Source organism: Sceloporus occidentalis, unplaced genomic scaffold (assembly GCF_023333645.1).
Source record: "Sceloporus occidentalis isolate IW3139 unplaced genomic scaffold, rSceOcc1.0.p SCAF_181, whole genome shotgun sequence".
Classification (NCBI taxonomy): Eukaryota; Metazoa; Chordata; class Lepidosauria; order Squamata; family Phrynosomatidae; genus Sceloporus; species Sceloporus occidentalis.
The window spans coordinates 1,078,940-1,090,019 of NW_028317161.1; the positions used below are offsets into that span (position 1 = coordinate 1,078,940).

Genomic DNA, 11,080 nt, shown 5'->3' on the forward strand with positions numbered 1-11,080 from the left:
CAGAGCTCTCACATTCTTCATTAGAGCAGGTATCAGGGACATTAGACTGTCCCTTAAAGCAATAAAACAATGGTATGGAAACACGACCACAGAGAAAGTGTGGAGCTGCAGATACTCTGAAAGTAAGTGTTTTTTTTACCTTGCAAGTTAAAGAATCTGTATTTTTTGGAGGCATTATGCTTGCACATTAATATTAACATTGTACAGAGCTACAGAATATGATGGCGCTCTATAAAACAATAAATAATAATATTATGTCTAATTATTTTGAATACTTTCAATTTTCTTACAAAAATTACACCAATTATACAGCTTAAAACAGCATTGTATTTTGTGCTAAATAGGTCTCCGAAACAGATGCCAGATATATACCTTAATTGTGCTATCAACCCAGTGATGTCAAAAAGGCTGAGCAGGTGACACTGCAGAGTATTAGCCCAGAACAGAACTAGGCTTGGATTCATTACTGAAGAGGCTTCATCAGACTATAATATTTCAATATTCACCTGGTACTTTGTTACGTCACAGAATTGTATACCCTTTTAAGGATATCTAAAGAAAATATTGACTATAGCCATAGCATTACATGTATATCACAAGACCATGCTTTACTACTGCTTATGAATTTATTGTTTTGATAGAATGAACTAGTCACATTTTTGTAGAGATGCTTTTGTTCACAGTATTTGTTCCTTCGTTTTGGATGTAGCTTTCTTTTCCTTGGAGACATGTTCAAAGATACACTTAATGTAATACTGAGTAGAGCAGTAAATTCCAGAGCTATGCTTCTTTTGACATCAAAGGTCATCCACCGTCACCTTGTGGGAATAAAAGAAAAACAATCATCTCTTAAGAACGAATTTCAATATTTATTATGCTTGCATTGTGCAACAATCAGAGAGAATATTTGCTGCTTTTCGTGGTATTTCAAATATTAACAAAGTATCATGAGTAAAAGGGCATGTTGACAAAAATACATGGCAGCTATCAATACCACCATTGTCATATCCTGCACACAGGTTGAAAGTCACCCAAAACAAGATTGTAGTCGTTTTGGGGGTTCAACTGGAATCAAATCTCTATAGTCAATATCCTTGTGGAGGACAAACAAAGGAATGCACCACCAACTCCAGCTGGCTTCCCGTCATTGTTTTTTTATTGACCTTGTTTTCTACTCTACCACAAGACGTTGGAAAAGACTGCATTAGAAACAAATCTGGATTTTTTGGGAGAACATGCAAACAAGTTTTATTTGGACTGAAAATGTTCTGATATAAATATTATTATCCAAATTGGTATTTATTGTATGACATGTAGTCAAGTGTCTAAATTTCACTTCCAAATTGTTGTGTACAATTCAAACATTTAGGAGATATACATACGTTTTACTAAAGGATAGAGGATTCTTGTTCTGATTATGGGAATTATGTGAGATGTTTGCATTAAAAGATTTAAATTAGTTGTAATACAAAATGCATAGGTCTGCTATCTTCTAAGTTGTTTCTTCCATAAAACAATTAAGTCACGTACTTGCTGCCATTCTCCAAACAATGGGCAGCTGCCAGAAACCAGAAATGATACAGGACTACAGCTCACTGTATTCCTGGAAATTATCTTCCCATGGACATTTACCAGGCCCTGCATCCTTTCTTCCTACCATAGGGGAGCCATGCATATCCTCCACTAGAGATCTGTTTCCACAGACTGAAATAAAAATAAAAGGGCATTTGAGAAACAGGAGGATTTGCTTTAAATTAAAATGACATTCTAAAAAAATAAAATAAAAGGGAGGCAGAGATAATTTTATGAAATATTAGCCAGCAAAATAATGTATGAGGGGGTAGTTATAATAATAGTTTTCATATTGCATGCTTACAAATTACAAATACTATGTTCTTTTTTCATTGCAGATTTTTTCAACATTGTAATAAAATAAATTAGAAATATGTTAGCACTAAAATGTGTGGGATTATGTATGTTTTATTATTATTACCAATATAAATTACTCATAAGGACAAACTAACATTTTTTTCCCCACAGATTAAGGTAAGATTTCATATAATCGACCTTAACGGATATGCCATCTACTTATGTTATAACAGCTTATATTTATCTATTCTATGTATCCCTAATGACAAATGTGAATTAAGTACATGGAATATGCAGTTGAATATAGATCTGGTGTACTGATAGAAGCATGATCTGCGCTTTGAATAGTATATTTGCCCCCTTCCGCCTTTGCCCGACTTGTCTTACATTATTTAATATTAAACTTTTATTTAGGGTATAACCACCCCAGAGGTTGTTTATTAGTAAATCAATTAGAGATCTGTAGAAGCAATGCCCTGAAAGTACATGGCTTCTATACATGTGGGTATTTTATTATGTAAAAAATTATTTGAATAATGCAACAAGTCTGAATAATTACTTCACGTTACGATGTGTATATGAGATCTTTGTGGTCCTGTATACGCTTACAGCCGTAGATATTTCTCAAGACACCCTGACAAGGATGAGGACAATTGAGAGAGGGAAAAGATGTCGTTTCTAGGACATGTTCCAGCCATACAAATATCAATATGCAGTAACTTGCATGGGAGATACAGTCAAAAGCCTTGTGATATTAACCACAGAGAATCTTTCGTGGAGTCACAGAATTAAGAATGAAAGTTCATAAGGTGCAATTTACTATTACATAAGGTAGGAAAATAATGTACTTAACAATTCAGTCTTTTTTGCAGGTGTATTTGTTTAGAGCAGGTCAAAAGAAAATGAATTTACTAAATGTGTTTATACATGCAAACAGGGGTAAGCCTAGAATTATTGGCACCTGAATGTGTTATTTCTAATAAAAAAGTGTGTTATGCGCCCCCCCACACCCAACTAAAACACACATACAAACCAACATACGAGCTTGCTCTGACTTCATGACATTCTAGCACCATACTGTGACACACTCAGGCTAACACCATGTGCTGATACATGCACACATGCTAATACCACACACACACGGTAACAGCATCCTTTCTCACATGCTACCACATGTATACTCTACTGCCATACACTAACACAGTGATCGTGCATACATTCACATATCATAACAACACACACACTCTCTCTCTCCCCTCATCCAAGCAGCCTTCACAGCTCCCTTCATTGCAGCGCTGCTGTCCCCCTACTACCATAATGTTTATGTAATAGTAATAATGGTTAGGTGCCACGGTCACCAGGGAGACTGGGTGTTGTGCACCAACCTTAGTGTGCTGAGCAGCCAATCAGAAAATAGGACCGTTTCACATTAGTAAGTATTATGTAAATAAACAAGAAGGAGAAGATACCATTAACCCCTTCAATCCCAGGGGTTTTTGGTACCTCAAGTCCCGGAGCAATTTTGCCATTATCTTTTCCTGTGAATAGTGTACCCATGTAAACTATATATTGTTTTTTTCAAGGAGAGATACAGCTTTCTTCTGATACCATAGTTGGATGGTGAACTGAAACTGTAGAATGAGAAATTTTGTAAAAACTAGCAAAAATTAGAAAATAACACCTATTTTTGTTTAAATGTTCCCTCTGAATCCTCATAAAGGTAAAGTGATGGAAAATCCCCTCCAAGTTTATCAATTCAGGTTTCCTGATTTCGGAAATACCTAATTTATATAGATTTTCCATACTTTCCCAGCACTTATAGGGAACATACTATAACGTGTACATTTTTAGTAGAATTTTTATGCTTATGGCTTAACGGGTTTGGGGGTTGTGAACGGGGGCAGGAGGGAGAGTCTACCTTGAAATTTTTGCCAGGGAGAATATGCAGTAAAAATAACTTTTTACTTGTATTGATAAGGCTAAATTATATTGGGACACTTGTTTTAAAAAATAACTATTTTTTAGTATTTTTTTTTTAACTGTTCTCTATGCAGTATGGCTAGAAATCCCTTTGGTGACATCACTGGGCTCCCTATAAAGGTCTTATTTTTTTTTTTTTTATATTTTAATTATCCTCTATCTGATCTCTTATTTGCTGATCACACTTCAATCCACAAGCTGGGATCAATAGCACTGCATTGATGATTGCAATGTGTGTGATCAGCCAGCAGGAGGAGTCTCTCCCAGAGAGTTTACTGCAGATGTCAGCATTTACACCTGACATCTGGCGATTACTGATTGCTTGATATCTATTTTTGTAGACTTACCTGAACATTTATGAATAGTCATGATCTTCGTGAGTCATTGCATGTGCGAGTCTTAACCATACTGGAAAAGTGATTTTAAGAATCTAGATCAGAAAGTGGCATGCCTGTTTGTCATTTTGTCACACCTGAAGTGGACCCTGTCGCCCACACATTTTTGGATGGCAGGTCTACTTTAACAATGAACATAGCCATTTTAAATACTTAAATGAACCAATTCTTATTTTATTAACTGTATTTACGTAATCGGACTTAAGGTTAAATAAAGTTATTTAATAAAAAAAAGTGCGCTTATATAGAAATATCCGAATCTGTTCCAATTGGGCTTTGGGAACGCTGCCAGAAACAAAAATGGCCACCCAAGAATAGCAAAGCCTCCATAGGCATCGATAGCAAGTCAACGCCCCCTACATGGAATACCTCCGAGGCGGACGCCCTGAACGACGGCATTACGCCTGTCAAGAGCCGCCTACGTAGTATTGCAAAATCGAGACTATTTTATTGGTCTGTGTTTTACTCCCCTAAAGTGTGGGTCCGGAGCGAGTGTGACGTCTCTGAGTTTCCCGGTTTCCAGCCCAGGTCTCGCCATGTCCCGATATTCGCGACCGCCCAACACTTCGCTTTTTGTCAGAAACGTGGCCGATGCCACCAGGTAAGCGTACGGCCTGTCAGCTCCGGTATTAAATGCATAGAGGGCGGGGTGCGTCGCGCCGCGGCTTTTGTTCTGTAAAGGCGGTACGCTAAGCTTTGTGTAGAGCCGCTCTCCTTTAAAATGGCCGAGGCCGCTGTATACGTTACCTTGCACGCTAATGGAGAGAGATTATGGTGTAGGTGACCTAGGCCTGAATCGCGCGGGGTACGCGGATTTAGTCAGGTTTACGTGTGATGGTGTGAGTTACACGGCTCGGCGGGTCTTTCTACCGCCATAAAAGTAGAACAATTGTCTCTCCTTCACGGATCAGCCCAACAAATCTAGCATCGGCACCCATTCACACATACCCCCCGCCTTAATTCGGAAACAATGCAAAAAAAAAAAGGTAGAAAATACATATTTCCACAAGCATGCCAACGTTGTAGTCCTGCTTTTGAGGACTCATCGTGCTTCCCAGGTGTACTGTGGTTCGCAAAAGTTCATCGGTAAATTTGCCTTTTTCTTTAAATATATATATTATCTGGGGAATCACGGTGGTTGGGCAGTGGAACCATAACACCTGCATGTTGGCACAAATGCATTACCACTGCTGTGTGCTTCATGGGCCGGTGGCTGATTTCAGATTGGATTTTCCTCCTAACTTTCTTAACGTGTGGATGAAGCTGCTGATGGTGGTAGATGACCTCTACATTTAACCGTGAACACAAGTTTGATGGGGCTCTCGTGCATACAGTTACACAGCCAAAACCTGCTCTCTGGGTCTGGGACATGACTCTGGAGCCTACTGGCAGGAGATTTTTTTTTTTCTTCTCGCAATCACTTTTATTTTTCCTTACGTGCCATCGCTGAGATGTGGTTTGCATCCTGGGTCTACGCTGCTTCAGGGAAAGCCAAGCAAGCCTGCATGTTCCTCTAATCTAATGCACAGTTCATATATATACTATTCCGAATAGACTGGTCTCCAGCTTTGAGCTAACCGTGTTTCATTGACTGACTTGGTATGCAGTAACTGTATTAACGAGTAGTTTGGTTGCCACAACTACGTTGTGTTGTTGCCACAACTACGTTGTGTTGTTGCCAACGTTCTACTGTAAAGTAATATATATGTTTCAGTGACTGGAGAAACCGTTTCTTGCACCTCTCACTACTTTTCATTATAAGTGCTTCTTCTGCGTAATCTCTGCGTATCTACAGAGGCACAGATCATTCTTCTTAGTTGAGTGATTTTGTTTGCAATAATTTTGAGAACGTTTAGTAAATCAAGGTTTCCCTGAATAGGATATTGTGGGCTTCACTGTGGCTTAAACACTAACTTTCTAAACTTTACAGGCAGCAGGGATTCCAGGTAATACACAAAATATATCTGCCCAGTTTGTATATTTGGGGCTTTTCATTCGTGTTTCAGGGTTCCGGTGGACCTCGACTGTGTTGACTTCCCAATCCCTCCGTTTATGTTTCTAGTGGTTCTTTTCTGCAGTAGACAGTTGTGACGAGAATTAATACTCAATATATATATTGCTTGTAACTTGATCTCCTAATTGGGCTGTTCGAAGGCCCTGGTATTGGTTTGCCGCATGAAACAAATCTAGTCTGCTTTGTTTCCTCTTATTAGTCTTGGGTAAGTATAGAAAGCGGGGGAGGGACGCAAAGAGCACAATTTCACTTGTTTATATACTTAAAATAAAAATAAATAAATAAAAAAAGAAAACATTCTGGAGTTCCATTCTAGGAGATTTATTTGTAGCGATATAGTCCTGTTGTTGTCGTGCCGCAAATGAAGACATCCTGCCAACCATTTTTCTCTACCTTACACACTCCAGGCCGGAGGATTTGCGCCGTGAGTTTGGTCGCTACGGCCCAATAGTAGACGTTTACATTCCACTTGACTTCTACAATCGTCGTCCCCGAGGATTTGCTTATATACAATATCCTTTATGTGCTTGTGTTGATGTTCAGGAGTGTGAACGTGCTTGCATCCTAACTGAATGTGTGTTTATTTCTCTGTCTCAGAAAATGTAAAGCAGTCCACAGTAGCTGGCAAGCACCCCAAGGTTTGAATGAGCCTGGTTAGATAGGATCAAGCGTAAAGCCCACAGACACCTTTGAAGTTGCAGCTTCAAGGAATAAAGAGGGAGGGTGGAAACAGATAATAAAGCTGGAAGAGGGAAAGTACTTGCCAAGCACTAAAGACAAAGCCTGCACCAAGCTGAGGGGTTCACATTTCCTACCTTTAAGTCCAAAGCCAAGTTCGATTTGGTTGATCACTTTCCAAGTTCACCTTTCAAGCCCTAAAGAGTAAAGGTCAAGGTTCAAGATCAAGTCAAATGAGGTAACTGCAGAAGTTTCCTTTCGTATCCTACAAGTATGTTTACTGTTCAAAACGGAGATATGAACAGATATGCTCACTATCTACTGTTTAAAATGTAACTGCTTTAACTGGTGGGGTGCTTTTCAGAGGGTTTGTTTAAAGCAGTAACTATGATCGTCTTTGCATATTGTATCGGAAACCCACTTTAGTTTGCTATCTGGAAGTTTTTTGGACGAGAGCTTCCATAACAGCACCTTGGGCATGCCAATAAATACAGATAGCACACTTACGCAAGTCATTTTGGACAGCCTGTACTTGCTTTAGAGAAGTGTGTCAGGTGCTAGATATTACCTTAAAGATATTTAATTAGGAACATTTTTACATGCCTGCATTTTTATGATAAATGGTTTAGAAAGCTTTTAAAAAGGTGCAAAAGTTCCAAATATAGTTCACCAGAATTTTTAATTGGTATTCTCTGAAGCCCAATGACTCATTTTTCTTTCTGAAGCAATCAATTGTGACTTTCCAGTTTTCTGACCGAGCAAAGTAGGCCATGTAAGCATTTTGCATTTGCATCGGTTTCTTACAAGTGGCGCTCACTCTTTGAGCATAATAAAGCTTTCACCCTTGCCGCTTAAAAAATAAAATAAATCTTTTAAAAGCAACTGCAGCTCAGAGCTCTCTCTGTGTTCCCGTCTTCACTCCAGTGAATGTGTTTGGCTGCCAGTGGTGTGCTGGAGCCCTTTCAACGGTAAGTGTATTTTTTTTATTTTTTATTTTCATTTTTACTTTTTTCCCCATGGTTAAATTGTGTATGTTTAGGTACTTGATGCTGTAAACTGTCTCTTAAAAAAACCAAAAAACAATTGATATGAAAGCTCTTTGTAAGTACTTCCATGGTGTGGCAATTGTTGCCACCTATTGGGGGTACCATCACCAAAGTCTTTTGGGGTGCTTTCCGTGTATGTGCACTAATTGAGATCCAATGCCAGGTGATTCACCAAGCCAGGGCTGAAACTTACTGGACATATCAGGACATATCAGGAAATTTGTTCGGCCAATCCCATCTCCTGCTGGGCAAATGCATATCGGGATATTCTGTGGAATATCCCATGTATTTGCAAGGGGGGGTTACAGCATGAACTTAAAGGGACATCTTGGTTATCATGTGTGCGTTAAAGCACATTTAATTAAGATGCACGTATGGACGGTGCCAGTTTTTGTGTGTATGTGTGAGTTAAAATGCTTCATACAGTGCAAAACCCAGTTTCCCGGCACTTTAGGTGCCCTCGTGCTTTCTTGGATATTTATTTTTCTACACAAATAGAGTGCAATTTGGCATCTACTGCTTTTTATGTTACTCTGAAGGATGTATGCTGAAAACAATCTCTAACGCTACACCCCTGTATTTTCCTTTTCTTCATATTTCTAACAAATCTTTTTCTGGGACTTCCACACCTTGGCTACTTGGCTTGTATTTCCTTTGTGTTTCTCATCTGTGTTCTGCAGTTTGTGAGTGAGTAGAATCTAACATCCTGTTCAGCTAAAATGCTAGATTGAATTTTGTTTGGCAAAAGTACCATATAATGGCAGTTAGCAGAAGGGATGAGGATGCACACAAACAGAAATACATATTGCTTATCTGTTGAAAGCAGTCTATGCTTGTGCATAAAGAAGGTAACGGCAAAACATAAACTGATGTTGGCTGCTTACACTGCTGCTTTAAACAGGTTCCTCTAACTATGTAGAAAATACATGAAGTGCTTAAATAAAACACCTTGTACATTTTATATATATAAAAAACACTCCTTAACGGACAGTCAGGTTTGAAGATGTTCGTGATGCAGAAGATGCCCTTTATAATCTCAACAGAAAATGGGTTTGTGGCCGCCAAATTGAGATACAGTTTGCTCAAGGTGACCGAAAAAGTAAGTACTTAAGAACTACAAATATCGTATAGAGGGCACTAGGCCGCTTTTCTCGCAGGAGCTATAAAAATTACACCTTGCTGTGCTTCAGTTTTTCCTAATGCATTACATTTCAACAAATTATGCACCTTATCGTTGCTTATGAAAACTGAAAAGGATTTGTTATAAAATATTCTTTTTTTTTTTCCTTTTCTTTTCTTTAAACTTTGTCTTGTCCTCTAGCACCCGGACAAATGAAGTCCAAGGAGAGACATGCTTGTTCCCCTGTTGATCGCAGAAGATCCAGGAGCCGCAGCAGAAGGCGAACACGTAGCCGAAGTTCCTCTTGGGATCGCAGCAGAAGAAGGTTAGGCCATTTTAGAACATAGGCTGTTGATTAGCGTAATATGCATTATGATTGGTGGTTGGAATAATTTTCTAAAGTTACTATTTCCTTTTAAGCAATAAAAACCTGCTCAATTCAAAACAGTCAGCTGAGTTAATATGGTAGTGCTAGGTACCATACTTGAAGCTTAATTATTTAACTACAAAAATGTAAGATGATATCAGAATTTAATAGAACATCCATGCTCTGAAATAGTAACGCAGTTAGCTCTATATAGAGTCAGTAGCAGAAATTGAATAATTAAAACTGTTCATGATACATTTTGGGTTCTGTTTATGTACTTCATTTCTCCTTTTTTTTTTTTTTATTTATTTTTTTTTTTTTAGGTCAAAGCACAGAAGGCATTCCTACAGCCATTCAAAGTCCCGATCTAAATCTCCTCAAAGACGTTCAAGGACCCCACAGAGACACTCTTTCTCCAGGGGCCGCTCAAAGTCACTTGAGAAGTCACCATCTGGTTCTCCACCAAAGCAGTCTGGATCAAAGTCTCGATCTGGCCAGAGGCGTTCTGGTTCGCCAAGATCCAACTCAAAATCACCCCATCATAGATCGTCCAATTCACTTTCTCAGAAGGAGGTTGTACGACACTCTCGCTCACGTTCCCGGTCTAGGTCACGGTGTTACAGGGGCAAAAACAGTCGACAGTCTGGTTCTGAGGAAGATTAGGGGCCTTAATCTCTAAATTTTAGGAAATGTAGGGCCCTGCACGTTATCTTCAGTGCACTGCAGTTCGATAATCTGTCATGTTAGTCTTATCATTAGGCTTCCTGAAAGAACCCAATATTTTGGTTAGAACAGAAGATTCAGTAGCAAATTTATAAATTGGGCTATATTATATCGATGTTCTAAGTGGTAAAGTTTCAAAGTTTCATGTCAGTATTACTTTTTCCCCTGTAGCCCCCCCTTTTTTTTGTTTTTTTGTTTTTGGTCCCTCAAAACTTTCAAAGCCTGCTTCCCAGTTTAAAAATATAACAGAACATTTGATACATGCCCCAAAGCTTCTGGACTTGGGAATACAGTTACACGATTCCCTTTCTAGCAATTTCTGTTTGTTTCGTTTCTCATATTATGTACTTTAACATCTTTTGATACATTGGCAAAAGCATTTTTATGTAAATAAAAATCTGTCTACTCGTTTGTCTTTCAATATTCACCTATGCGAATTCAAGGTTTTGGAAAATAATTTTCTGAAAGCGTCTGAGCGCTTAGATCCTGATTAAGGAATATTTTCGTTTCTTTAACAGAATACTGGTTGTGTGCATGAAGTATCTTGACTTTGTTACTTTGTTCTTAGGTTTGCAGTGTTGAAGATAAACCTGTATTGCATTTCTTTTGTTCTGTGTATTTTAAACACAATAGTCTTACTTCATAGTGGGCTTTAGAAGTTGTCCACAAGTGCTGTTTAAATAGTGTTGGACATAGTTATGTATTTTGTTTAAAAGTTTTAATAAATTTCAAACAAACCAAAACTGGTTGTTTTGCAGAAAGAAATTGATTTTTTTTTCTCAGCAATTATCTACAAAGCAAGCAAATGAAGGACAATATCTATAATAGATGTGGAAGCCTACCTGCATATTGGTTGGACAGGTTGGTTTGTTACTCCGTAGCACAATT

The 11,080-nt window shown here is 38.4% G+C and overlaps 1 pseudogene; it reads left to right on the top strand.

Moving 5' to 3' along the window:
• The first annotated feature begins 4,780 nt into the window (after positions 1 to 4,780).
• On the top strand, positions 4,781 to 10,132 carry LOC149278772 (uncharacterized; annotated as a pseudogene).
• The last annotated feature ends 948 nt before the right edge of the window (positions 10,133 to 11,080 follow it).